Genomic DNA, 27,124 nt, shown 5'->3' with positions numbered 1-27,124 from the left:
CATGGGAATTTTCGTGGTTTCGTTCGTGTGTAACGTGTATACGAGCCAGTTTCCCTTAGAAAGTCCTCGACGAAGGCATCCCTTCCCTTAGGCAGATAGCCCTCGCGTGCTTTGCCATAATTAGATAAACCAAATCTTTCTTTTATTATTTTTGTTACTTTTACGCCGTAGGAAAATGTATATATAACGACGTATATATTTAATGTACAATAAAGTACTTTATCGAAAAATAAACTTTTTACCCATTACTTTGATGGAGAAACTTACGCGTGTCAATAACATAGCAGTAGTAATTGTGTTCTTATTCTTTGCAAATGGCTGTCGCCTACGTTATACGCTCACCTCGGAATAAAAAGAAAAATCAATTTTTCAAACTTGATCTGGCTACTTGTCTTGAGGGGTAGCATAATAGCTATATTTTCAAATTGTAAAATACAAGCTGTTTTTAAGCTACAGTTTATACGTCAGAGCATAAATTTATTACATTGAGTTTTAGTAATTAAATTATTTTTCTTTAAATAAATTAGCCAAAAAAATTTCCTACATAAACAGCACGATTTTTCTGTAAAACCTTTTTTTTTTTCCTCTTAAATAGGGAACAAACTTTTTTAATGTAAAAATTTTCAATATCTATTTATTTCTCTTTTGAAATTCAAATGCTGTCTGATTTAACAACTTAACACAAAAACGAATAGTTTTTTTAGAAGCACTTTATGAAGTTAATTTAGCATTTCTCAAGGATAAATATATTACATTTATTTACAAATTCTAAAGATGACTTGACATTTATTAATTTCCTAGAAATGAATTTAAAACAATTCAAATCATAAAATTTTTTAATTTAATTTTGGATAGTCTGATAACGCATAATTATAAAAATGCTTTTTATTTCTGTTTCATTATAATACATATATATAATATTTTACATATATGTAATATTTTATATATATTTAATATACATATAATATTTTATAAATATTTAATATACATATATATATACATAATGTTTATTTCTTTACATATATATACGTGTATATAAAGAAAATAAGAAACGTAAATAGAATTTACCAAACAAGAGAGATATGTAAAAGTAATTGAATTAAATTTTCTTATAGTACAAAATAAAAATTATATAATATGATTATTTAAAAAAAAGCTACAAGATGTGGAATTCGATCGCTGATTTTTATTTATTTATTAGTCTGGTGTATTCACATGTAACCTTTAGCGCTACCGTGATTCTATCAGTAAGATGAATTCGAATAATTAGCATGCAACTTACAACTTCAGGGTCACTTTTTTTTTTCCTTGCCTTTAAGAAGCTTAAGATACGTTTACACGAATGGATTGCATTTTAAGGCCCATTCTTCTACGCATAATTCAGGCGATATCACAGCAGTTTGCTTTTGTTGTTAATGTACATATCTGAAAAAAAGTGTTTGATATTTCTTGTATCAAAACGTGTAATAACTCGAGCATTCAAATTATATATGTTAATTAATTCAAGTAGACCCGCCAGCGGTAAATCACTGAATATTGGCAGTTCGATCTGGAGTTCGAAACGCGGCGAACGGACTGGCTGCATGAGCATTTTCGTTGTTTTCCTCCTATGTAAGGTGTAAACGTGATAGTTTCCCTTATAAAGCCCTCCGTATGCATCCTTAAAGTTAGGCAGATAGCTCTCGAGTGCTTTGCCGTAAATTAAGTAAACCAAATCAAAAGTAAAGTTATAAGTATGACTTTCATTTTATAGAACTTGTTGCTTTCCAATTTTAAGTAACTGATGAAATCGTGTTTCAGGTTTTATGAAACACTGTTTTACAAGTTTCGTGGCTGATAGCACGGGCTAGCTTAAGCCGGATGCATGTGAAATTCCGTTAGCGAACAGCTGAATGCGATGAAATCTTAAAAAAAAAAAAAAAAAAGAAAGAAAGAAAAACTTAGCCAATTACGTAAAATTATTCCTTTCGGTTTCCGGACAGTTTTTTTTTTTTTTTTAAACTTCTCACTTTTTTTTATTATTATTATCTGTACAAGGCTTATTATCCGAAAAGTTTAAAACATGCATTATTCGGATGATCTTGGCTAAATATTGGTGTTCAATGAATGATAAGCGGTGTAAAAGTTAGTTTCAAATCCTTACAAGTTGGGTTGGTTGCTTAACTGATGGCAAAATACGCTGTTCTCGTGCTGGATGCCACCGTGGAGGTCTTTCAAAGGAAAACTGGCTTATATTCACATTATGTATGAGGTGGACCACGATAGACAGTGCAGGTCGCCTACAAAACACTTATTTCTAAGCAAATAACTTCAAATGGAACTCTTACTGCTTTGACGGATAGCTATGTTGGAGAACTTAATTTTATATATCCGTAAAAGCTTTTTTCCAATAAGAAGATGGTCATATGAATTGAATATATCCTGAATTTGTTCAAACTGTTTTCTTTAAGAAATTTCGTAATTCATTTGTTAAGGATGCTATACTGCATCGAAATTCCAGAAGAATATATAGATTCTGTAACCCATGTGATTTGTCGGACGCAAGTTCAGCTGTGAGAAATTTGAAAATTTGCATTTAGAATATACTGATTTATGCCCAAAAGGAAAAACTAATAAATCTTTCAGGCTTTATTATTGCCCTGCCAGCATTTTCTTCAAAATGCAACTTCTAAATTTGCTCACAAGCGGCAGAGTGGTAAATCGCTGAACACTAGGGCTATCTGCCTAAGTTGGACGCGGATTCAAATTCCAGCGAAGCGACAGACTGCATGGCAGTTTTCATGATTTTCCGCATTTAAATACTAGACAGTCTGCCTCAATAAGTCCTTCACGATAGCATCCCTTTCCCTATGCAAATAATGCGTGCTTTGTCACAGTCAAATAGACTGTGACAATGGTTTATCTGATTACGGCAAAATTACGCGAGAGCTATCTGCCTAAGGAAAGGGATGCCTTCGTGTGGACTTTCTAAAGGAAACTTGTTCGTATATACACCTTACACATGGCGAAAACCACGAAAACGCCCACGCAGCCAGCTCGTTCGCGGGATTCTTCCAGCCTCGGACCTAACTACCAGTGTTCAGCGACTTACCGCTAGGTCGCTGATGGGTACCTTCGTGGAGGACTTTCTAAGGGAAAATGGCTTGTATACACGTTGCAAAATTGTTTTGATCATGTATAACGTGTCCATGCAGCTACCCCGTTCTCCGGGATTCAAATCCTTGACCTAACTACCAGTGTTCAGCGACACTACCGCTCGGCCGCTGGTGAGTCGCTATAGTCAAATAAACTAAACTCATCTTCTACATTTAAAGAAAAAAACTGTTTCAATGGCGACTTAATTTTACTTAGAATTATTTTTGTTTTCACCATAATTTATGAGCTTTAGTTAGCTGATAATTATTATTAACGAGTTATGTTATTTATTTGAAATATGAGTTATTTCTCTTTCCTGTTAACAAACCTTGCTATATTGTGAAAGATTAGATTATTTGAATGGGGCAAAGCACATGAGGGTTGTCAGAAGAGGGATGCCATCGAGAACTTTCGACTCATATTCACATTATACATAGGAAAATCACTTAAAATTAACCCTGCAGCCAGCTCGTTTTCCTCGGATAGACCACTGGGTCGAACTACCAGCACTCAGCGGTTTTAACCGCTCAGACATTCGTACAGCCTATAATTGGGAAAGAGGTGGATTTGTAGAATTTTTTTAATTACTAATGGAAAGCCATGAATTCTAAAGAGGATTTTTTTTTAAATATTAAAATTAAAATCGAAACTTTTTTTTTTATTTTATTTTATTTTATTTCAGTTAGCTTTTATTATAGTTAAAAAACAGTGTGGCTTCTTGAAGTAGATTGTTTCAGGATTCTATAATCTAAAACTAGGAATTAGCAAAATGTTTCTTCGGCTTCCCCGTCTTCCCGTATATGTTTTGGGTCTTGAATGAAGACTAGACTTTTACACCGATAATGATGCAGTTACGTACTGGTTTGTATGAATGTTTGTATGTAATGAAACGGCAAAAGAAAATATACGAAACAAAAACCCTATTTAAAAAATTAGATCTTAAAAATCATCAAAAGGATTTTCCTAAACTACAATCCAAAATCTTAAATGCGGTAAAAAGAAAAATAATGTCCGAACATGACTAGAAATTTAAAAGTATCCCTTTATAATACCCATAGCGCCACGAAACGAGACCTCGGCGAAGAACAAAATAAATAAAATAATAGAACCGAAATGAGGGAAAAAAAAAAAAAAAAAAACTGTATATAGAAAGGGATTGTGTGGAAGAAGGGGGTAGTTGCTTGGGAGAGAAAGGGAAATGCCGAAATCCACGGGTGGTTGAACATTTCACATGACTTAGAATAAAGCATTGAAACGTAGGACTTTGAAAAGTTGAGAGAGGAAACTGCTCTTTTTTGCCTCAGAATTTGATCAACAAGATTAAGACGATGAGAGAAAACCGTGGATTATGGAAAATCAGAAACCGCTGGTAAAATGGGCCTTTGAAGACAAATCCCTCTTTTAGATTCTTTTGTTGTCGACCATTTTTCTCAACTGAAGAATATTGCAGTTATAAATCTCTTGATTCTGTTTTGTTTCTTTATCTACAAGCAGAAAATACCATGTTTGTTTCTCAGAAATTTTCGTTGAAGAAAATTTATCGAATATTACGATGTCCGATTTTGGTTTATTGCCGATATTTGCCTGTTTTGAAAGAAAAATGATGAACTTGCGACATAATCCGTAATTTCATCATTTTCCGTCCATAATTTCTGCCGCAACAAGAAATTACAAAAAAACATACTTTTCTATGAGCGTGAGTTAAAACTATGGGATGGGTTAAAGTTTACCTGCTTGAGGAATTACACCTACAGGTATGTTTTTCTATTTGCCTTACCCAGTGTCTTTCCCACGACACCACAGTTATTCGGGTGTTATGACCTCACAGAGCAGGAGGTGGAAGTGGAATGTAAATATTTAAGCGTGCTTAGAAACACCCTTAATTCAACAAGTTTTCTTTAGTTCTTATAGTAATATATATTAGATAAACTTAAAATTTTAGAAAACAGCATTAAGTTTAATGATTAATTTAACCTTCCTAACCTAGAGATAATACTTGATACTTCTTTTATTTTTGCATAAAACTGTACAATGCAATTATTATACTAGTCTGTTTTGAAAGAAAAATGAAAATATCAAATCAGTAATAGTCCCCAGATAGTTAATTGAATATCCACGTATTCCTTCATAATCGCCCATTCATTTGTGATTATAATATATCATTTCAAAACTCTAAATATTACCTAATACAGATAATTTTTTGGACTTTAATAACTTTTTCTATTAATTTTAGAAAGTTTTTAGAAACCCGTCTACACAAATATGCTTCATCTTCCCTTAAATATAATGATATAAATACAAGTGTCTTAGGGATTGGGGGTTAGAAATATCACATATAGTATACGAGGAGTTTCTTCTGTGTCTTAGGGGCTTATTACAGATTATTACTCATATACTTATCTTATTAGATAATTACTCATATACTTATCTTTTTCAGGAGGGTTGCCTTTGTAAGAGCTTTCAGAAGCAAACATTTATGATCACCACAAGGCTAACAAAACCATGTTAACCTTATGGTGATCATGGTTTACTGATCATGATGGATAATCGTCATTAAACAATGATCATGGTGGAACAACAATGATCATGGTGCATATTTAATTAGCTTAACCTTGCTGATTATTTAGCCTGATAGAAAACCTGGGACGAACTACTAATATTTTGAAGTTTTAGGCGCTCGGTCACTTCTTAGGGACAAACTAGAGATTACAATGGTGAATATTGTTAATTTAGGTTCTTTAAATTAATATCTGTCAATAATGAGTTAGTCTGAAGTTGAGAGAGTCAACAATTTCATTACTCTTACCGTTATAAATAGCAAAGTACGCAAAACGTATCTACCTGTAGCTTAGTTTATCAGAATATGGCAAAGCACATAAGGGCTATCTGCCTAACCAATTATTCTGATTTTAGAATAGTTTATAATAATAAGAAGGAAGAACATGCTTTTAAAAAATCATAAATGCATTGCATTCGAACGTTGCTACCGTTGCTACTGTTAGTCGATTATGGTAAAGCACGTGAGAACCATCTGCTTAAGGAAAGAATGCTTTATGGAGAAATTTCTAAGGAAAGATGGCTCGTATTCAACGTTGCAGATGATGGAAAACCCATGCAGTCAGGCCGTTCATCTTGAATTGAATCTGGATAGAACTATCATTGCTCAGCAATTTCTTCTACTATGTAATTCATGAGCATAATTTGATTGAAAATTCGATATTTTCAATCAGCAGTTATCTGCAAAAGAAATTTGGGTGTGAATCTGTGCAGTGTGATCTAATATGTTCAATTCTAATACTCGTAATGATGGAATCCCCATGGCTTCTTTCAAGCGTAACATAAATATGAGAAATTCATCGCTAATATTACTCCCACACCTTAGTATATTTTGCTTCAGTTCTTTTATCTTAACACGACTTTATCATTCTTGTTCTGTTTTCCGCGTGGTAGTCTTTATATGAGTTAGAAACAGCAAAAGGTTTTCTTGAAAAGGCTACTGACATCTTCAGTCAAAATGTTCTAATCAACCATCTACTTCTCTATTTACCTAGAAACTTAGAAAATGTTAGGTTATTTGCTCATTGAAGAATATAGGAGGATTAATAGTTTTAGCAAAGACTTTAAAAAGTTAATCCATTTGACGGCAGTTTGATTTAATTGATACTACTTAGTATACTGAAATCAACTAAGTGTTTTGCGAATATTTTCCTTTAACTTAAATACATGATTTTAATTCTATTTTGAAAATTTTCTTTGTCCAATTATTCATTAAATCAAGACCTTGGCTTCTTCAGAACAGCAGCAACTTCCGAAATTACAATATGGTGCTTCCACGTAAAATGACCCAATAGTGACCGAACAGTAAAACACTCGTACGATCCGGGTTCAAATTTCGACAAAAAGGCTGACTGCATAGGAGTTTTCGTGGTTTCGAGGTAGTTTTTCCACATGTAATGTGAATACGGGTCAATTTTTATTCATTTATTTATTTTTATTTTTTTTCCCCGAAGTGGGGGCATTTTTAATTTATGAAATTTCTCTACGTAAATATCCCTTCCCATAGATCCTTCTGTACTTTGTCAAATCTAAAGAATCCTAAATTCTATGATTTACCCTCAAAAAGAACAACTTCTCCTGACCTTTAGTTGTGCGTGAGGAATACATACATTGTCAGGCAGAAAAAGCCATCGGGAAACTAAATATTTCTGTTCTACATAATATTTTTGTGCAAAAAGACCCTTCTAGGTTAAATGCATAAAAATTAAATATGGAAGCCGATTTGGATTAAATATGGAATTAAATATGGAAGTCAAATGAGATTTACTTGTCAACATTTCAAACACGGAATCGGATATTACACGAGTAAAAAGGGGAGAAAAACTATTTTTCCCACAGAAAATAGTAATAAATGTAATTACATCCTTTCTAACAAAGCTTTTTTAACTTAATACGGCGAAATACACTTGAGATTTTAATATTTTACTTAATAAACTACACAACAGCAGCCTATGTAAATGAAACTACTTTTTTGCAAGCTCTTTATATTAAGCAAAAGTTTTGAGTTAGAAAAAATGCACATCATAAGAAAAGATCCCCTTTCGTATGATGAGCATTTTATCAAAATTTAAGAGCTTATTAACTACCGCAGCATTACAATATGATGGCTATGTAAAATCAAATCATTTTTATTATATTACAACGGCACAAAAATATCCTTCAAATTTAAGCCTTTTTAATCCTCAGGAAAACCTTCAAAACGTGTGTGTGTGTGTGTGTAATTATGGCAAAGCCTCGAGGGCTATCTGCCTAAAGGGAGGGTTGCCTTCGTGGAGGACTTTCTAAGGGAAACTGGCTCGTATACACGTTAGACATGGGGAAAACCACGAAAACGCCCATGCAGCCAACCCGTTCGAGGGATTCGAACCTCGAACCGAACTACCAGTGTTCGGCGACTTTACCGCTCGGCCGCTGGTGGGCCCTTCAAAACGAAAATTTTGATAACATATGGTTGTCCAAGTCTGTTGGCTGTCCAAATCTGTGTGGTAGCTTGCACGTAAAGTTTCTGGATGCTTTCATAGCGGTCATTTATTGGAATACCCACTCTCTCTTTGCACTTTTATGAATTTCTGAAATGTTCGTTAATGTGATATTTCATTTAGGGAACAATAAGAACTGAGCATATTTCCAGTCTGCTGAATAATGGGTGACTTAAACACTTATTTTACTGAGCTATATTTGATGGTAGCTGCATTTCTGATTATTCATCCTCCGAATCCATAGCAGGAGATATTAACTGGATGAAATTAAACAATTTTAATTTGAAGTTCCTTTGATAAGTAGTCATATTATAACAGTCTATGTCATATGTCAAGACAAAGAAAGTGAGATGTGGAAATAATTACCATCACCCGCTAGCCTTCGTGAATTGCTTTCTAAGGGAAACTGGCTCGTATTCATGTTACACGCAGAGAAATCACGAAAACTCCCATAAAACCAGGCCATTCACTAAGGTCCGCCAGAAGCGAATTACCTATAGTCAGTATTTTCACTGCTCAGCTCGGGCGGGGTTAGATACACCAATTATCTGCTTAGACTAGAGGTTCTCAACGAAGAGGTAATTTCATAGTTTTAAGGAGGCGGAATGGGGTCAGCCTTTTACATATCAGTTAGTTTTAGTTTATGAATGTAAAAAGCTTTTTTTATTCAGATTTTAATACTTATCAACATTAACTATACTTTTTCTCGTTTAATTTACACAACGCATTGCAAATAACCTAAATGTAATAAAATATATATTTATATTTCGAATTTTGGAAAGAACGTCTAGCAGTGGTGAAAGAGGTTGGCCAAAAAGGGTTCAGAGCCCCTAGTTTAAACTGTTACTATTTACTTTCATTTAATTATTTATCTTCCTTTCGGAACACCTTCAATATCTCATCCAAGTTATTGCTAGGATAGTTTGAATAAAAATAGATTCAGGAGTCTTTTTATACAAGAGAAGGTCTTTTATTCCAACCAATATGGTTTTTACTTTTTAGAAGTAAAGTGTATTTTTTTCTCCAAAATAAGCGAATGATTTTAATAACCTAAATCCCATTGCATCATTTGTATTAAAAAATTTTCTAAAAATTAGTGATCTTCTAAAAAAGCAGATTCGTTTGGAGTTTGTAGGAACATATGCAAAAATTAGAAAATGTAATATGCATAAAATTGGATTAGTAAAATTCCTTATCACCATGCATTTTATAGAGCATTTAACCGAGGAAATTTTTTTACTTTTCACGTCGCTCCAGAGCCTTATCTAATAAAAGTAAGCAGTGCATTTCCTGTAAAATCACGTCGAAGGATCCGGTTGTGAGAATTTAGGTAAATCATAGAAAGTTATATATGGAAACTATTATAAGTAAGAAAATTTAATTCGGAAAATTCAATATGACAGGAAAGCTTTCAAAAATTTTTCATTCCGAAGGAAGTTTAATTGATATTTACTTTCACCGACAGAATAAATAGAAAGAAACGTGTTTTTCTACGAAACATAAAAAGTTTAATTAAATTTTGTAAAATCTTCAGTTTGTATTTTGTAGCTCTTTAAACTTTCCTTATCTGAATAGATAAACGGAGATTAATAAATGAAGCATAAATCTCAAAAATAGTGATTGCATAGATGTAAATGAATTTAGCATATTTACATAGATTCTTTTAATACATAGCTGACATTTGATTATTTATGTTCAATCTTCTTCATAAAGATTTCCTTAAGATAAATACTGAAATAAATTCATCTCCTCCCTCCCCCCTTTTTTTTCCATCAAGATAGCTGTGCAATTAGGTTATTCCAAAGCCCAGCCTGATATGAGCTTTGCACCGGAAAGCTCTTTGTGATTTTTTTATAACGTGTCGCAGCGCTTAGAAAACAGTACAAAATGATAGCAGTTAGCATGTATTACTCGTAATTTGAAATCTGAAGGAAACTACTAGAATTCAAAGATAATATTCGATTGTTTACAAACAGAAATTTAAGAGATATATTCCAGATTCGGCGAAATTCGAGGAAAAGTATTCCACCAAAGTCAGTTAAATTTAACAGTAATGGGAATGAATTTAACATATTTACATAGATTCTGTGCTCTGTGCATAGAATTGGGTCTGTACAGCTTAATCTTATAAATACGGCCACTAGCGATCAAAAGGGCTGGCTACATGGGCGTTTTCGTAGTTTTCCGCATGTGTAACGCGGATGCAAGCCAATTTTCCTTATAAAGTTTCTTCGCGAAAGCATCCATATACATCCGCAGATAGCCCTTATGCTTTTAAGTAAACTAAACATAACCAATTTTAAAAATAGAACCTTCTCTGTTTTACAATTAGAGATACTATTACAACAGTTTCTCGAAAACACTGAATTGCAAAAGTTAATAGCAAAAATCGTGTGCTGTTATACAGCAAATGCTGAAAAAAAAAAAAAAAAAAAAGAAAGAAAAAAAAAAGATTTGCAAAATTAAAGTAACATTAATTTATTATTATGTCATTTTTAAAGTAAAAAAAACACGCCTTCGCTTTTAGCTGAAAATCAGTTTTTCAGTTATGATTTAAATCTAATTTTCAACAGTAATATTGTAAACTTCTAAAAATAATCAAATGGAAAACTGCAAATCGGTTTTTATAAAAATATATTTTTAAACTATTATAACGAGATAAGACCTTTCCTATAAGAAGAAATAGTTTCAAGAGGTCCCTTATAGTTAGTTATACGTACAAAAAAAAACTTAAATTTTGTTTTCGTTAAAATTGACAAAATATGATAATAATGATCAAATTATACAAAATCTGCCATCGTTTTTACTAATATTAATAAAGAAATGTTCACAAGAAAATTAATGGCCATTTGTTAGTACTATTTATTCTCACGTAGGTTAAAAAAAAATTATTTAGATTTGAGCAGAATTAATCAAACTTATTAAAATTCGGAATTCAGCAGATTCTCTGTGATCAGATTTATTTGCTTGTTTTACCAAAAAAGACTACAAAATGTGTAGTTATGTGAATACAGAAGCACACGTTAAATAGCGGCCTGAGTATAAAAGGATCATTTGCAGAAAATCTTTCTCCTAGCATATATTAGTTTTCTTTCAGTATATTTCTTGCAGAACGAATTAGTGTAAAGCAAAAGCCACCCGGGCAAAAATCATCACATTAAGCTTTGACAAGATTTTAATGAACTCTTTCCTATAGCTTGAGGAAGGTTTTTTTTTGGGGGGGGAGTGCTGGGGACTTAACAATTAAATTTTTAAGCTGAGAATAATTTTAGGCAAAAGGAAACTTTAAAAAAGTTTGTACACTTGAATTTTAAATAACTACTTGAAATGCTTTCAAAAGAATGCGTTTTACAATTAATATCAACAAACTACAATTTATTTATACCGTAATAATAAATTTTTCATAAATGTTTGTCCCATAAAATGTTTTTTTTCAATTGAATATCATTGAAAAATATTTTTTGTAAGGCACTTTTGAAGAATTTAGTTTATTCTATTTGTAAAGAGGATATGAATGCAAAGAGAAAAATACTGATAGCATTTCTCTTCGTAGAGAAAATTCAAAACAAGGCCAGCTGAACAGAAATCTAATGCAAATATTTCTGATTTTTATATTTTGCATGGAAATTTATCGCTAGAATATTAGTTTTATGTGAACAACTTCACAGTGTTTATTCGCATATTCGACATCCATAACGTGATTTAATTTTTTTAATAACGAGCTGCTTCAGTAGGCAGTTTAAAAACACGTTTTCTCCAAACATATGTATTTTGAGCAGCTGGATTTACTTCCCATGAAGTAACTTCTTCCCATTACTATCTTCACTAATTTTAATAAAAACTACTATTAATCATAATCAGATTAAATAACCACTTATTTTATTATGGATTCGAAGTCAACGAGAGATCTACATTTTAATCACATAGATCAATTAAATTCTAGTTTTTCAAAGCTATGCTATGTATTTTTCAAAGTATGCTATTATATAAAAACAAAAATGATTTCTTTATATCAATATTTCTTTATTTTTAGTAATGGCAGCATTCAGCTCAGACTCCATATGATCATTATTTCACGTTTGTCAGCGACAGGAAAAGTAATATCAATGTTATGTTCATACAGTCATTCATTATCACAATCGAATTTCAACATCACAGTTTTACACGAATTTTTTTTTTACGTTTGTTTACGTATGTCAATATTTCGTCTGAAAATAATTTTCTGCTTTCATTGAGAAAGAGATTTCAATAAAAATATCTCGCATGAAAATTTAAACTTTTTCAGCTAATGTAAATTTTTGCCTCTGCAAAATGTTATTTGTTTACTCAGAAGCTTATTTAATTATGTATAGCTAATCTTTTGTTTTCTGACTGCTCAACAAGTACTAGTTTTAAAGCCCAGTTTGATAGCACCCATTTGACATTACTTTAACATCTGCTAGTCCCTTTAAATATCAAATGCTATATAAGTAATCTTCGTATGCACAATTAGTGCACTGACAAACTAAGCCTTACTATAATAAAATACGGTGACAAAGATTATTTATAAGAAATTCTTTAGGAGATAAAAACCGGACAGTGCTTGAAAAAATTCTCCGAAAAAAAAAATGAAATAACATTTCTTACCTGCCTTTTAAGTGAAAATATGGTCAACGTATAAATTCCTTAGATTTTATTAGAGATCAAATATGATTCTTACAAATGCAAACCATGGATTTTCTAGATTAGTTTTCTTTCGTTTATCACAATCATGTAATCACATTAAGTAATATTAGAAGATCAAACAAATCTGAGCATACTGTAGAGAAGGGAAATCCCATAAAACGATTTGTTTTCACTCTTTACGGCTTTTAACGTGACGTTTCATAAATTCATTTTGGTAAAGTGAAAATAAATGGCACATCAAATGTCAGTGAGTCACCGCTAACATTTACTACCAGCGTGTTATGAATGATTCATTCCCTTTGGCTACTAAATAGGCCAGCATCGTCGCCAGCAGTAGAGAAATTCTCCTTCATAATAGCACAAAACACATTTCGCACTCACCTGCCATGGTTCCACAGCTACTTCAGATTTCGGTACAATCCTGATGAGTCCACACTACGCAAAAGAATTAAAATAACGCCAAATATCACAAGGACCACACACACATACAAAGTATTTATATCTGAAATTCCACAACGATCCTACAACTCTCTTCGAATTCGTACACTCTGAAGCCGAAAAAAGTTCGTAACGTCAACAGGTGGCTCTGGCCGTGTCAGGCTGAGTAGAGTTGTACCATTGGCTGCCGAAGTAGAAATACAGGTAAAGTATAAAACGGCGTTTGCTATTGGCCGCGGGGACGCGTAGGTATGCACGCGGTAAACCCTAAGGGGATTCTTGTTGGCGAAGAACTTCAGAGGAGAAGCGGCTCCGGCCGATGGCACGAAGCATTGACTTCGAGTTCTAGATGTGTTTACGTTTCAAATTATGTAGCAATAACTGCGAAATTATTGTTGAATTATTTACTAGAATAAATCTCATACAAAATTAATCGCCTTGGAATAACATTATCATTAAGCTCTCAAAAGATCGAAATTTTGTAGAAAAAGTATCACTTTTGACTTTATAGTTAAATATATAAAAGGCAGCTGCATTCTCTAAACTGCAGTTAAATTTGAGAATATATATATATATACATATATATACTCTTTTTATTAATATATTTACTCTGTGCAAATTCTTAAAGGAATATTAGGTTATATGACCGTGCCAAAGCACACGAGGGCTGTCTGCTTAAGGGTAGAAATGCCTTCCCTTAAGCAGACAGCGGGGAAGGGCGCTTTCTAAGGGAAATTAACTCATATTCACATTACACATACGGAAAGCCACGAAAATCAACCATGCCGTTAAGTCGTTCACCTGGGATCGAACTCGGTTAAACGCCCAGTATTCAGCTGTGTTAAACATTCAGCCATTACTTTGGCTCATGAAAAGTTCAACATAAAGCTAATAATTTTATGTTCAAGACAAATCTCATTTTTCTTGATAATTTTAGTCATCATGTTTTACGATATCTTATTGTGTTTATGATAACAATAGTTTTCTCCAGAAAGGAAATTTTAAGACAGCGCATAAAAATAATTATATTCTGTCTGACAATTCAACAAAATCGGTTTGTTTTGCTTTATTTGATTATGGAAAAGCATGCTAGGGCTATCTGTACAAAGGGAAGGATGTCTTCATGGAAAACTTTCTAAAGGTATGCACGTTACACATGGGGAAAACCAGGAAAACGGCAATGCAGCCTGGAATAAAATCCAGTTCGAAATACCAGCATTTTCATTTATGCATCGCGTATATTTGTTACTCATGTTAATGGATATATTATTATGCTACTGATTCTAAAAATGTAAAAAGATGGCAATAGCTGAATTTGTTAGTACGAAAATTATGTTTAAGTTCTTGATACTTTTCTTTCAAACCCGAAAATTAGTCAAAAGTGTAATCCACGAGTGACCGAACGGATAAGATCACTAAAGACTGCTACTCAGTCCGTGCCTAATATCATTTAGCAAACATAGTTGCATGGACGTTTTCGTAGCATGCCAGTGTCCGTATGTAATGCCAATGCAAGGCAGTTTCTTTTAGAACTGGATTAAATTGGATTATTTGGTTATGGGGAAGTACATTTGTGTGTATCCACCTGAGGAAAGAGGTGCCTTTTTGGAGTACTTTCTGAGGGAAATTGACTCGTATTTATGTAATACAGGGGGGACTATGAACACACTTGAGTAACTAGCCCGTTTATCGATTCGAACCCGGATTAAGCTATTTAGTGTTCAACTGTATTCCCTACTCGGCCACTTGTGAGTCACTTTCTCTTAAAAAAACTCCACGAAGACATTCGGATATACAGGTGTGCAAGCCTATGGCCTAAATAGACTATTACTTGCTCAGTTATGACTCTAATGTGGTAAATGCTTCAAAAAACAGGAGATGAAAGAAGAGTGGAAGCGTTTGTCTCGATGTACTAATGATTCTGAGAGGTACAGGGGTAATATTTCAAACATACAAGCATGAAACAAAGGAAACAATCTGATAAAAGAAGTGTAAAACACAACACTAGTGATAAACGGAGTCAAGGAGTAAAATCAAACTACATACAACACGAGTATGTTCGTGAAAAATTCAAAATATACAACGATTATAGAGTTCTAAATGGAGAATGCGAACCAGTTCCTTTAGAACGCCCTCCACGAAGGCATTTCTTACTTAGGCAGATAAACCTCTCGTGGATTCCAAAAATGAATAAACAAATACGCCACTGTATGATGATTAGAAAAGTTCAGTTGAAATTTATTTGTATAAGAAATATTCCTTTAAAATAAAGTAAAAAACTAAACTCTGATAACTTTGTATTTTAAAGACTTCCTTTGATTTGTTTGGTTTGATTACGGTAAATCACACGGGGACTCGTAAGGAAAGGGATACCTTTGTGAAAGACTTTCTTAAATAAACTGGCTTTGCGCATGACGAAAACGCCCATGCAGCTAGCCCGTTTGCTGGTATTTGAACCAGGTTTCAACAGCCAGTATTAGCATCGTTAACTGCCGTGCCAAAGGCCCTGGATTTGAATCTTGGAGAAGGAATGGATGTTTGTAAATATATAGTGTCCATGTGGCATGGGGACACTCTACATATGCGGCGAGCCAAATGTCCTCTCGAGAGGCTGATGGTAGGGGAAGAGGGGGGTGAGAGACCCATCCTTACCGGTTGTTCTCCATCAAAACTGGGGGTGGAACAGAGCTAAATCGCACTGTCACCTGTAAGGTGCTCAAGACTGTTGCCAACGACAGGCGTATCTTGCGCTCCTTGCCACGATGAATTTCGTGGGTCTGAGCTGACTATAGGGCTGACTAAGACAAGTGAGCATTAGACAACAGCAACAAGTAGCAGTATTCAGCGATTTTACCGTTTGGCCACTGATGAGTCTTAAGGATCTTCTGCAAGAATTTCTTAAGCACTAGAAAAATTTAGTATATCGAATAATGATAATAATTTACACTTTTTAAAACATCTTTCAAAAGTCGTAAAAACATAACAAAAATTGTAATATATATAAATATTATGAAAGTATGAAATATGCGTAAATATGAAAAAATACGTAATGTTATGGTAATAGTATATTTAAATATTAAAATATGAAATATATGTAAATAGGGAAAAAATATGGCAAAAATATGCAAAATACGAAAATGCATTGCTATCATAAAAATATTGTTACAGAGATCAATTTAATTTCATGAACGGATGGAAATGTTTGTTTATTTGAATGTAACAAAACGTGCAAGGAGACTTTACTAAAGAGAAGGATGCGTTCTCGGAGAACTTTCTAAAGAAAATTGAAAGGGAAATCTACATTACGTAACACATGGGAAAAAACTAATAAAATACAATTGCAGTTTATCTGCACTCCGTGATTTGAAGCCAAGACAATGCAAGCATTGAACGATCTTAAAGCACCCTAAAGAAGTTGTACTGCGTTATATTGATTGAAATTTTTAACTAAAATAGCCGTTTGTATGTTTTCCCTTTGGAAATATCAAATACACTAACATTTCGAGCAAGGCGCAGAATGCTAAATTTAACATTGTTGTCTTTATGCATGACTGAGTAGAGTTTGTTTTGAAGCCTTTCTTTATTATCTGCCAAATCGTCAAATTATGGAAACATTCGTGACTTCAGAATAAGACAACTGTGCAATTTAGGATTTATGTTTTTCCTTGCTTTCGTTCTTAAAGTAAATAGATTTCAACACATTATGCTAAATCAAAAGGAATTCTGAATACATTTTTTGCTGCTTTTTGACAGTTCTCTGTCCTACCAACTGCAAATTTCGAAGTAACTGTTCTTCATATTTAGGGAAACTAAGTCGTTAATTAAAGAATTGCTTAGTTATGGGTATAGCAGAATTAGTAGATTTTTAAGAAACATATTACCACATCTCGTATAGACTTCATATTATTGGAATTAATGTTATTATTTCGGGTTTGTACATCTTTTCATTTATTATGAGCTGATTGGTTCGCAGCTTTTGTCAAGTCTACCTTATCATGTTCAATGTTCCGTCTTACTTTCTGCGGGAACATGCAAGGACCTGACTCGGAACAGAGAGCTTACTAAAGCTATGTTCAATAACTGTGGGAAGTAGACAGGATACACAAGAAGGGTATACAAAACCCTTTATTTTTCTCTATTTACAATAACTTCCGTACTTCGGAATACAAAGACCCACTACTTGTGGTCTAAACGTAAAAATATAAAAATAAAACTAAACTCTAATTTAACTTTAAAATAATAAACGTGGAAGATTGGCCTTATATTAACAGGAAGCCGTATGTAGTACAGAGAACTGTGAACACTACAATACGTTTAAAGTTATCAAGAGGATTAAACCTCTGGCCTGGAAGGCAACCAGCAACTGAGTAAAACTTCTAAGGTAAGCGGCCTGCTTCGACTAACTGCTTCCTCTCCGTCGCTTGGCAAAAAGCCACAACTTAAATACTTGGCGTTCGCCAGACAAACTTTGCATAAATACGTTAACGCCTATAATTCTGGCCGGAAGTAGAAAATAAGAAGTGATAGTAAAGATTTAAAATAAAATAAACGTTAGTAAAACTTAAGATCCTTACAACCTTTCTTTGATCCTTTTCTTCAAAATGCTTATTGATCGCAGAGCAAATGGAGTTAATTGATTTTATAGTGATATACTTAGACAAAATCATTTAATGAGTTCAACAGAGATTTTACAGTTGTTTAGATAGCATTTATTTACGAGGAAAGATATTAAAGCAGGGTTAATTCTGTTGCTGAGGGCTGCAGTAAGAAAACAAAAATGAAGAGAAAAGTTCCATAGCCACTCCCACTTTTATCACTCCCATGTTATGCTTGTCAAATAATGTGCTTACACATTTACTGTATTACCAGCCTTTATCTATTTCTTTGGAGTTCGTAATTAATAAAATAGTCAATTGATGATGCAAGAATTATAAAATAATAAATTTATTGCTTCGTCTTTTTGGTTCGCTGTGAAGCTGTTAATTGAAAAGATAATAAGTCTTCATTTGAAGAACAATTAGAGGCTCTTTTAGGCAAGGGTTAGCAATGGGAAAGTATATGATGTTCTGAAGACTGTTTATTGGTCAAACTAATTACTTTACTATAAGTTACTAACTATAGTATTACTCATTATATGAAGGCTAAAATCCCCTGAAAATAAAAATGCCCTAATACATCATTTCAGACACCTTGTTTCTTTTTCCTTTAAAAAAAAAAAAAAGAAAAGAAAAGAAAAGATATAATAAAGTTTATTTTAAATTTTCCTTCTGCGCTTCAAAATAAGTAGAACACAAATATAAAACTAAGGAAAATAATAATTTTTATTTTTTATATCGTTTCTGGATTGTTTTCTATGAATATTAAAATATAGCCATTCATTTTAATCTAGTTATGTGCCTGTTGTTATTTCAGAAATAGAAGATGAACTTTTCCTGAACCAGTTACACGAAAATCCATTCGTTCATTCCAATTCATTGAAAATTCATTCCAGTTTTAGGAAGTATAATCCTGAAAGATTATATTTCCTAAAATTCTCCAACTACGATTACTTCTGAAATAAAAGACAGATATAAAAAGAATTTTCGAAAGAACTTGAAGAACAAATTATGAAGAATATCACATATTTTAATAGGGCACTCAGTATTGATATTTTCATTCTACTTAATTTTTGAAGATACGGGTATGTATACAGCAAGCATTAAATACTTATATATTTTTTATAAGCGACCAAATGATAAAAATAATTAAGACGGAAATTTTTATTTTTCGAAGTTTTAAAGAAACTGCACAATATATATTTCCTCTCGTCCAAATCTAGGACAGCAAGAGGGAAAAGTAGTACCTTGGTCATTATTAAGAAATTACCGAGTATGGTTGCCTACATCAGTGCAGCCCGAATGCTTTCCTATAAATTAATAATCCCGTCTTATGAAAAGTTTAAGGAGTATAGAAATTGTGAGATTCCAGAAGTCCCATAAGATATTTATTAATGCCACAGAAATTTCCTGCCGGTATCCAAAAGATATTTATTAATGCTTATTATTAACATTAATAATTTATTAATTATTAATGCTGTTCCTCATTAATTCGAATACTGGTTAATAAAACTCATTTTATTTCACATTGGCATTCAATCCTTGTGTAAGAATTGCTACTAGATTGTCACAGATATTTTCAATTATTAGATACACAGTACTATCAAGTGCATATCCAAGAGTGTATAACTCTTGCGCTTTAACATTTACTCCTTAATAATTAACAATATAATATCTTGTCGTTTGAAAAGGAATTGTCAGATCATATCTTTTTAGTAGAAGGAAACCCATTTTTCTCAGACTGTCGTTATGCTCCACAGGCAAATTCCGGTCTCTAACAGACATGTTAAATTTTTAGCAGGTGTCATTTAAGACAGAAATATGACTAGTTTTTTAATGCCACATCGCGTTATGATTATCTAAATCCTGAACTCTGCGTTATAACAGAATTAAGCTGTGGTGCAAGAAGATTATTATTCATAATACCATACCTTTCGCTTGTGCTCATTATGCCATTATTATAAAGACATAGTTATTCTAGATAAAATATAAAATGCAGCCTATGTAATTCCTTTTCACTGAAATGTCATTTCATATACGCTGTGTTCTGCTTTTCAAAATTTCTGTTCGTGTTCAATTCTGGTAGTGCTGTGGTCTCTAATATATTGAAATGCGAGTAGACTTGCTGGAACTGTAAGATATTAATGCAGATGACTCTAAGATCAATCTTTTAAAAATATTATTCTCATCTGGGAAGGGAAATTTACTTTCCTCTCAGTAGCTGAAGAGGTTTACATTATCACATATTCAAGAGTTATTTAAACAACTTGTGAATAAGGTGGGCGATGCTTAAAGGATTCTTCAACTTCCTTCTCTGTTTACCTGTACGAAAAGCAAATTATATCTATTTTCTAGCCATGAGAAAAACACAGAAATTATCCATCGTTTATTTGGTAAGAAACAAAAGCTGTTCTCCCTCTGCTTAAAGTAATATACCTTCCATGCCTTAAATAATGCCTTAGCGCAACAAATTACAGCAATCTTAACATTAAATAATTACGTATTATCATAAAGAATCGAACTTGTTCTGCCAGTGTGGGATTAGAACATAATTAACCTCACATTAAAGGTGCTGCTTCTGAAAATCTGAAAGTTACCTTCTTTCTATCAAAAGTTCCTCTCTAAATTTAAAGTTAAAAGTGTTTTACGTATCATTAAGAGGAAAGACGCGCGAGTACCATTTAAAATACTACTAGAAAGTTTATGTTTTTACGTTAATAGCTTAAAATTCCTCGAACTCCAAGCTGGGCGTGATAACAAGAATTTAAGTGGTAAATTCTAAAATAACTACTATTCTTATCATTTAAAATTATCAAAAAATGGGCTCTTAACCAACAGAAATAATGCTTCCTTGAATCTCAACAAAGCGATTTGAAAATTTTTTAATTCCTTCAAGAAGTGAACTTTATATTCTAACGCAGTAATTGTAGCATTGCTCTAAATTACGAAGCGTGAATTTTTTATAAAAGCTAGATATCACTGAATTCTTCAAAATTCAAAAGATCTTTTGCTTCTAATTACATATAATCTGAGACTGCGATGGAATATATTTTCCTTCTACCATTATTAACGTATTTACAGTGCCACGTGTCACTTAATTTAATTGAATATTACTGGATAAATTTGTTATTACTTGAATACAACTGGAGCATAATTAGTGAGAAAACTGCACGTAACGCGTTTCATCACTCCTTACCTGAGATGATATGGTCATCAAACGCTTGTATCATTTTACGTTTTCCACAAGGCTTTTACATTCATCGTTAAGAACTTTGGAAAACTCTGAATAACAAGAAATTAGTTACCAGGAAAAGGAAAAGAATGTACGGCAAGCTGTAATAATATTGAAATCTGCATTATCATTTCACACAGATATAAACTGTTTAAAATCTTATTAACAGGTTATAACGTTGCGCGCCTCCAACTTGCACGCAACCAAGAGGTGACTGTGAAAACTTGTATAAAAGATAGAAGCTTGTGAAGGGTTTAAGTCCCTTTTTATTCAACGTAATGAATTACAATTGCGTTCTCTTGACGCTTACAAACGGTGCCAACTCGGCAGTCAAATAAAAATAATAACCTGAAAAGAAAGTAAAGACAAGATTCTAACTACGAGGCTCTCTAAAATAACTAACTCACCGCGTTTTACAATACCGCTGCTAATTCAGCAGACTTGAAGCTCACTGGAACAATTGCCACTACTTCCCGCCAAGCACATAGGCCGCAACGCTAACTACCTCCGCGCTCGCTAAGTAAGAATATCACTTTCACTGAACTTGTTTCCTTCTATTTAAATCAGAATACTTCCGCTGATAATTTGAATGCTTGCGCGTTCTGCTCAAATTTACATATTCTGGCATTGGCAGTTCCAGGGGAAAGTAAGGCTTGACAGGAAAGATAGTTTAAACTTAAAATAAATGTTAGTTAAAATAAATATAAACCCTATATTTGCCGCTGCCAGAATTTGGAAAACTTGGAAGCAGGTCCTACAAACGACCTGTTGTAAGTTTATCTAATTCTGAACTAACTGGCGAAAGCCTCGTTTACACAAAAAAAATCTTATGTAACAATTATATACTAAAATTCTTTTGCTCGTTACAAAGCTTTCTTCTTACAGCAACTTTTCCTGGACTTCATCAATCAATCTTGGTCTTTCCTTCCAGCATCTGGAAGGAATAAGTATCAGTATCTTTCTACATACATTATAATTTACACTTTCTTGACACAATAAATTTTTGTTTTTAAACGATTCGTTTTTCTTAGTTATTGCTCACTTCACATTCATTCAATTTTTCAAGCATTAATTTAACTTTACCCTGGCTCTCCACCGTGTGTGGTGTCAAACGGGAATATTCGTGTTTTAGTCTTACAACACTTCCCCTAACCACCATGATTTGTTAGAATTCAACAACCAAATAGACACACCTTACTCGACATTCTACAACTCAATGAGCTACTTTAATAATCTTAAAAATTCAAATGTAGGTGGAGAACCCTACAAAACACATTCATTCTAACTTCCCCCTCATTCATCTTTAAACATGCAGGCTTTCGCTCTAAAGCATGACTTTATCTACAATTTACTACTTAAATTTTGACTTCATTGCTTTTAAGCATTCACTTTTAGCATCTACAATTTTATGCTTCTAGACTAAATTCTACTTTTACATAACCTTCAAGTATTTACATACATTTACAAATTTTTAATACATATGCTTTTTACAATTTACCATAAAATGAATAAGAGAAAATAAATTTTTACTTTACTCATTCTTCGCCAAGCTGGCGGCACTGAAACTAAAATTCTTATTAATACAAGAATACGAAGTTATTTTTATCTTCGGCCAAATTTTGGCTTTAACATAACAGAATTAGTCTTTCGACCAACAGAAAATGCTTGTTTTTAGCTTTTACACTTAAAGAAAATAATACTTTTGCCTTAGCTAAATAAAGTAAAACAAAACTAAGTCTCAACCGAGACATATTGACTTTCGTCAAAACATAGAACTTCGTACTTATGCATAACATTTCGGAACAAAACAGAAAGAAAAATTTATAGAAGGTTTTAACTTATCTTTGAGTTTTCGATGCTTGAAATTCCGTCATCCGTTTTTGGCAAAATTGATCCCAAGTTAGAAGTTTCATGGATGTCAATCTTCTCCTTATTGATCTCCGAGTGTCGTCCCCGTTGCTTTTTCTTTTGCGTCCTCTACATGCTGGCCTCTTGACGGAGTAATCGTCTGGTTGTTGGCCTTTGCGTTTCTGCCTGGGACGGCTGGTGTTGACGTCCTCCGGTCTGGAGTCCTTCTTGAATTTCTTCTGTTCGTCGTATTTTTGTGCCTCCTGTTGTCGTTTCAGTTTCCGGAACGGCGGCCTTGCTGGCACCTGACTCTGTGGCCGTGTGCGCGTTCTCCTTGATGTGTAATTTCTCCTGCCATCCTTTGTAGGTGGTGTTTTCGTCTTTACCACGGTTTCTTTACCCGGTTTATCTGTATTTTTGTTTTTCTTAAACGCCGGAGTTTGAAAATCATTTTTTCTTTTTGATACCGACGTCCGGGTTGTAGAAGTGCTAGGTCTCTCTTCAGTTCTCCGTTTCTTGGGTGGTGGAATAGTTGTTGCAGTCTCTGGCCCTTCTATTTCGTTTAGACTTGAGTCCTGCAAGAAACTTTTAAGGATTTCAAAATCATTTGGATTATAGTATTTTTTCACCTGGTCGGGACTTGCTTTACAGATTTCCCCTCTGTCGTTCTTAAGATATAATACTACCCCTTTGATTTCCTGAATTACATAGGGGCCTTCAAACTTTGGAGCTAGCTTTGCCATAAAATTGTCTGGGGCACTTGATAAAGAAAATTTCCGCTTCAATACTTTATCCCCAACTTTAAAATCTGCTTCACGGCGTTTTCTATCATAATAAATTTTCTGCCTATTTCTTGCCGTATCCGAGGTTTTAAGCGCCTGATCAATTAGCTTTTGCACGTCCTTTTGTTTAAACTCCTGCTCTCTTTGTTGCACAAAGAATAATTTATCTAAAGGCGTAATTAAGTTTCTGCCTAAAAATAATTCTGCTGGAGTTTTTCCCGTAGTATCATGATGTGCCGTTCTTAAAGCATAAGCTAATTCATTTATGTAGCCATCCCAGCGCTTGTGATGTGTGCTAACGTAACTGCGAATTATTTTTACAATGTTTTTATTAACTCTTTCTGCTATGTTAGCCTGTGGTCTATACGGAACCATTTTGATATGGCGTATGCCAAGTCCATTGCATATGTTTTCAAATATTTGACTAATGAACTGTTTTCCGTTATCGCTAATGACTTTTATCGGTGCATCGTATTTTAAAATGTATCTGTGTAAGAATGCATCTGCGACTGTTTTGGCTGACGCGCGTTTAAGTGGAACAATTTCTATCCATTTTGAAAAATGATCTACTATTACTAAAAGAAAACGATTTTTATTTAAGTCGCTCTGGGGGAAGGGACCAAGGAGATCTATGCCTAAAATTTCATTCGGAAATGTAGCGCGAATGCTATTTAAGTACCCGGCCGGGCTGTAATTAATATCATTTATTAACTGACATTGATTGCAGGACCTGACATACGCCGTTACTATTTTGTATAATTGCGGGAAATATACCGCCTCGCGTACCCTTTTTATAGTCTTTCTGACCCCGAGGTGGCCCGCTGTTTTTTTTTTCGTGCAACTCCCTCAAAATGCTTAAGCGAGGCTGGGATGACTGGCTTATACTCAAGATTTTCGTTTGTTGTTTTCGTATAGAATAATAAATTATCTATTATTTCATAGTTTTTTGCTCTATTTCTTATCGCATCGATATCTGTGTGCTCAAAGCTTTCGGGGTCTTTCAAATAAGCATAGATATTTCCAAATTCAGGATCAGCTTTCAGTTCAGTAATAACCGTATCTCTAGAATCTAAAATTTTTGAAGTCAACACAGCGCATTTAAGTTCATTTCCTTCATCGTCCAGTTTTATACGAGAAAGTGCGTCAGCTACATTGTTTTCCTTACCCGGTTTATATTTTATTGTGATATTATATTCTTGGAGTTTTAAAGCCCATTTTATTAACCTGGGCGTTAGGTTTTTTCCCGAGTAAAGTCTACCAACAGCCGCATGATCCGAAAAGACTGTTACTGGCGATTTGCCGAAATAAACTCGAAATTTGTGTACAGCCATTAATACGGCTAATGTTTCTCTTTCTGTAGCTGTATAATTCCTTTGTGTCTGATTCAATGTTTTACTAAAAAATGCCAGCGGATGGTTATTTTGCATAAGAACCGCACCCACCGCATAGTCTGACGCATCGGCCGCAATTTCCAGGTTTTCGTCCCCCTCAGGGAATTTTAAAACAGGGGCATTAATAAGCGCTTCTTTTAATCTTTCAAAAGTTGTGTTAGCTTCCGCTGTCCACGTAAATTTACTCTTTTTTCTTTTGATTACTAAGAGTGGTTCAACAATATTAGCGAAATCTTTTATGAAAGATCGATAGTAAGAACATAATCCAAGGAAAGATGAAAGTTTCTTGGCGGTGTTGGGCGGTGGGAAATTCTTAATAGCTTTTATTTTTGAATCTTGCGTTTCTATACCCTTTTGCGAAATTTTATAACCGAGATATTTAAGTTCTTTAGTTGCGAACTTGCATTTTGAGGCGTTAATTGTAAGACCGGCTTCTTTTAATAATTTAAAAACTTGTTCGAGGTCATTAATGTGTTGTTCCAACGTACTACTCGTTATAATTATATCATCTAGATAAATTAAAGTTGATTTTCCTAGGACAGGCTTTAGAACAATGTCCATAGCTCTCTGGAATGTTGATGGGGCCCCACACAACCCAAAGGGCATGCGTAAAAATGCATAAGTGCCCGATTTTGTTATAAACGCGGTTTTGTGTATATCTTCGGGTCTCATAGCTATTTGATAGTAGCCAGACGTTAAGTCCAAAGTAGACATATATCTTGTCGATTTGATCTGTCTAATGATCTCGTCTATAACCGGCAAAGGGTAAACTGGAAATTTAGTGATACTATTTAGTTTTCTATAATCGATAACAAACCTCCAAGCCCTTTTATCTGAAGGAGGAAACTCGTTCTTTTTCCTACATAGTACGACTGGACTCGCGTACTCACTATTTATGGGCGTTATTATTTTATTCTTTAACATCTCCTGAATATGTTCTTCGATGATTAAGTCTTTTTGTTTATCATAGCGATACGGTTTAGTCCTACAAGGTTTTTCGGCATTTAATTGAATCTTGTGAGTCACGATCTGACAGTTTCCTGGTTTTTCTGAAAACAAATGAGAAAAATTACTCACCACTTGCTGTATTGCTTTACTTTCCTGGTCATTCAAATGGCTAAGGTCCAATTCAGGTGTCTCCACAGGTTCCACCACCCTCTGGTCCATCTCCAGCACCACGGAACTATCTTGAAAATTTAATTTGGCCCTCGCGGCCCTTAAAAAGTCCATACCTAAAATAAGAGAGTGTTGCAGGTGTTTCACCACAAAAATTAATACTTTGAGATTTTCCTCTTTTACCTGTACGTTTAATGATACTTTCCCGATGCAGTGACATGTTTTTCCTTGCGCCGCTATAATTTCCGTATTTCTGGTTTTAAAGAGTCGTATCCTATAAAAATTCTTTTTGAAGAACTTTTCACTCATGAAATTTCCTTCTGCTCCTGTATCGATGAGGGCTTCTACTGGTACATCGCCAACCAGGACTTGTATAATTGGTAGCTGTGAGTTTTTTACGATGACTGTATTTAAATGTCTATTTGAGGGTTTTTTTAAAACTTCCGGGGTCTGGACCCTCCCTTTCACAGGCCCCTCTAGTCGTTTAAAGCTTTCCTTTCAATCTGTGTCTTCTGGGTACGCGGATGCTTATTTTCAAATTTTCTTTTTGGGCCTTGACCTTCGAGTTTTGATGCGTTAGCTTGATAGCTCTTTCCCCCATATGAGTGATTTCCATTTCTGGTTTCCTCCTTCCTTCGGGTACTTTGAGAATATGTTTCCCCTCTCGCTCTTTCCGCGATTCTGCGATTTTGAAACTTCACCGCCAATTCGAAGAGTTCCTGCAATGTTCTTGGGTTTCTAATTTCAAAGTAGTCTTGGACAGCGGGTAAGAATCTTGGTAATATTATTTCCATTATCTCCGCATCGGGTTTTTTCCCATACAGCATATCCGTTAGCTTGATTTTTCGTAAAATAAAGTCCGTCAATTCTGCTGTATCCCGTTGAT

General features: G+C 33.8%; 2 protein-coding genes across 2 annotated transcripts in view; one reads left to right on the top strand and one right to left on the bottom strand.

The window, feature by feature from the left end:
- Myo10A (unconventional myosin 10A) overlaps window positions 1-13,373 on the bottom strand; it is a 388,389-nt gene extending 375,016 nt beyond the window's left edge. Inside the window, exon 1 of the mRNA XM_035365884.2 lies at window positions 13,218-13,373. The gene's annotated coding sequence lies outside the window, so the exon portion shown is untranslated. The remainder of the gene's footprint in view (window positions 1-13,217) is intronic.
- The window catches only part of LOC118194703 (uncharacterized), a 195,126-nt gene that overhangs the window by 124,548 nt on the left and 43,454 nt on the right, over window positions 1-27,124 (top strand). The window lies entirely within an intron of this gene.

This window comes from Stegodyphus dumicola, chromosome 9 (assembly GCF_044657685.1).
Source record: "Stegodyphus dumicola isolate Sdum_Otavi_A_Nest chromosome 9, ASM4465768v1".
Classification (NCBI taxonomy): Eukaryota; Metazoa; Arthropoda; class Arachnida; order Araneae; family Eresidae; genus Stegodyphus; species Stegodyphus dumicola.
Note: the sequence above shows the minus strand (reverse complement) of the source record. Positions and strands in the feature narration are given on the sequence as shown.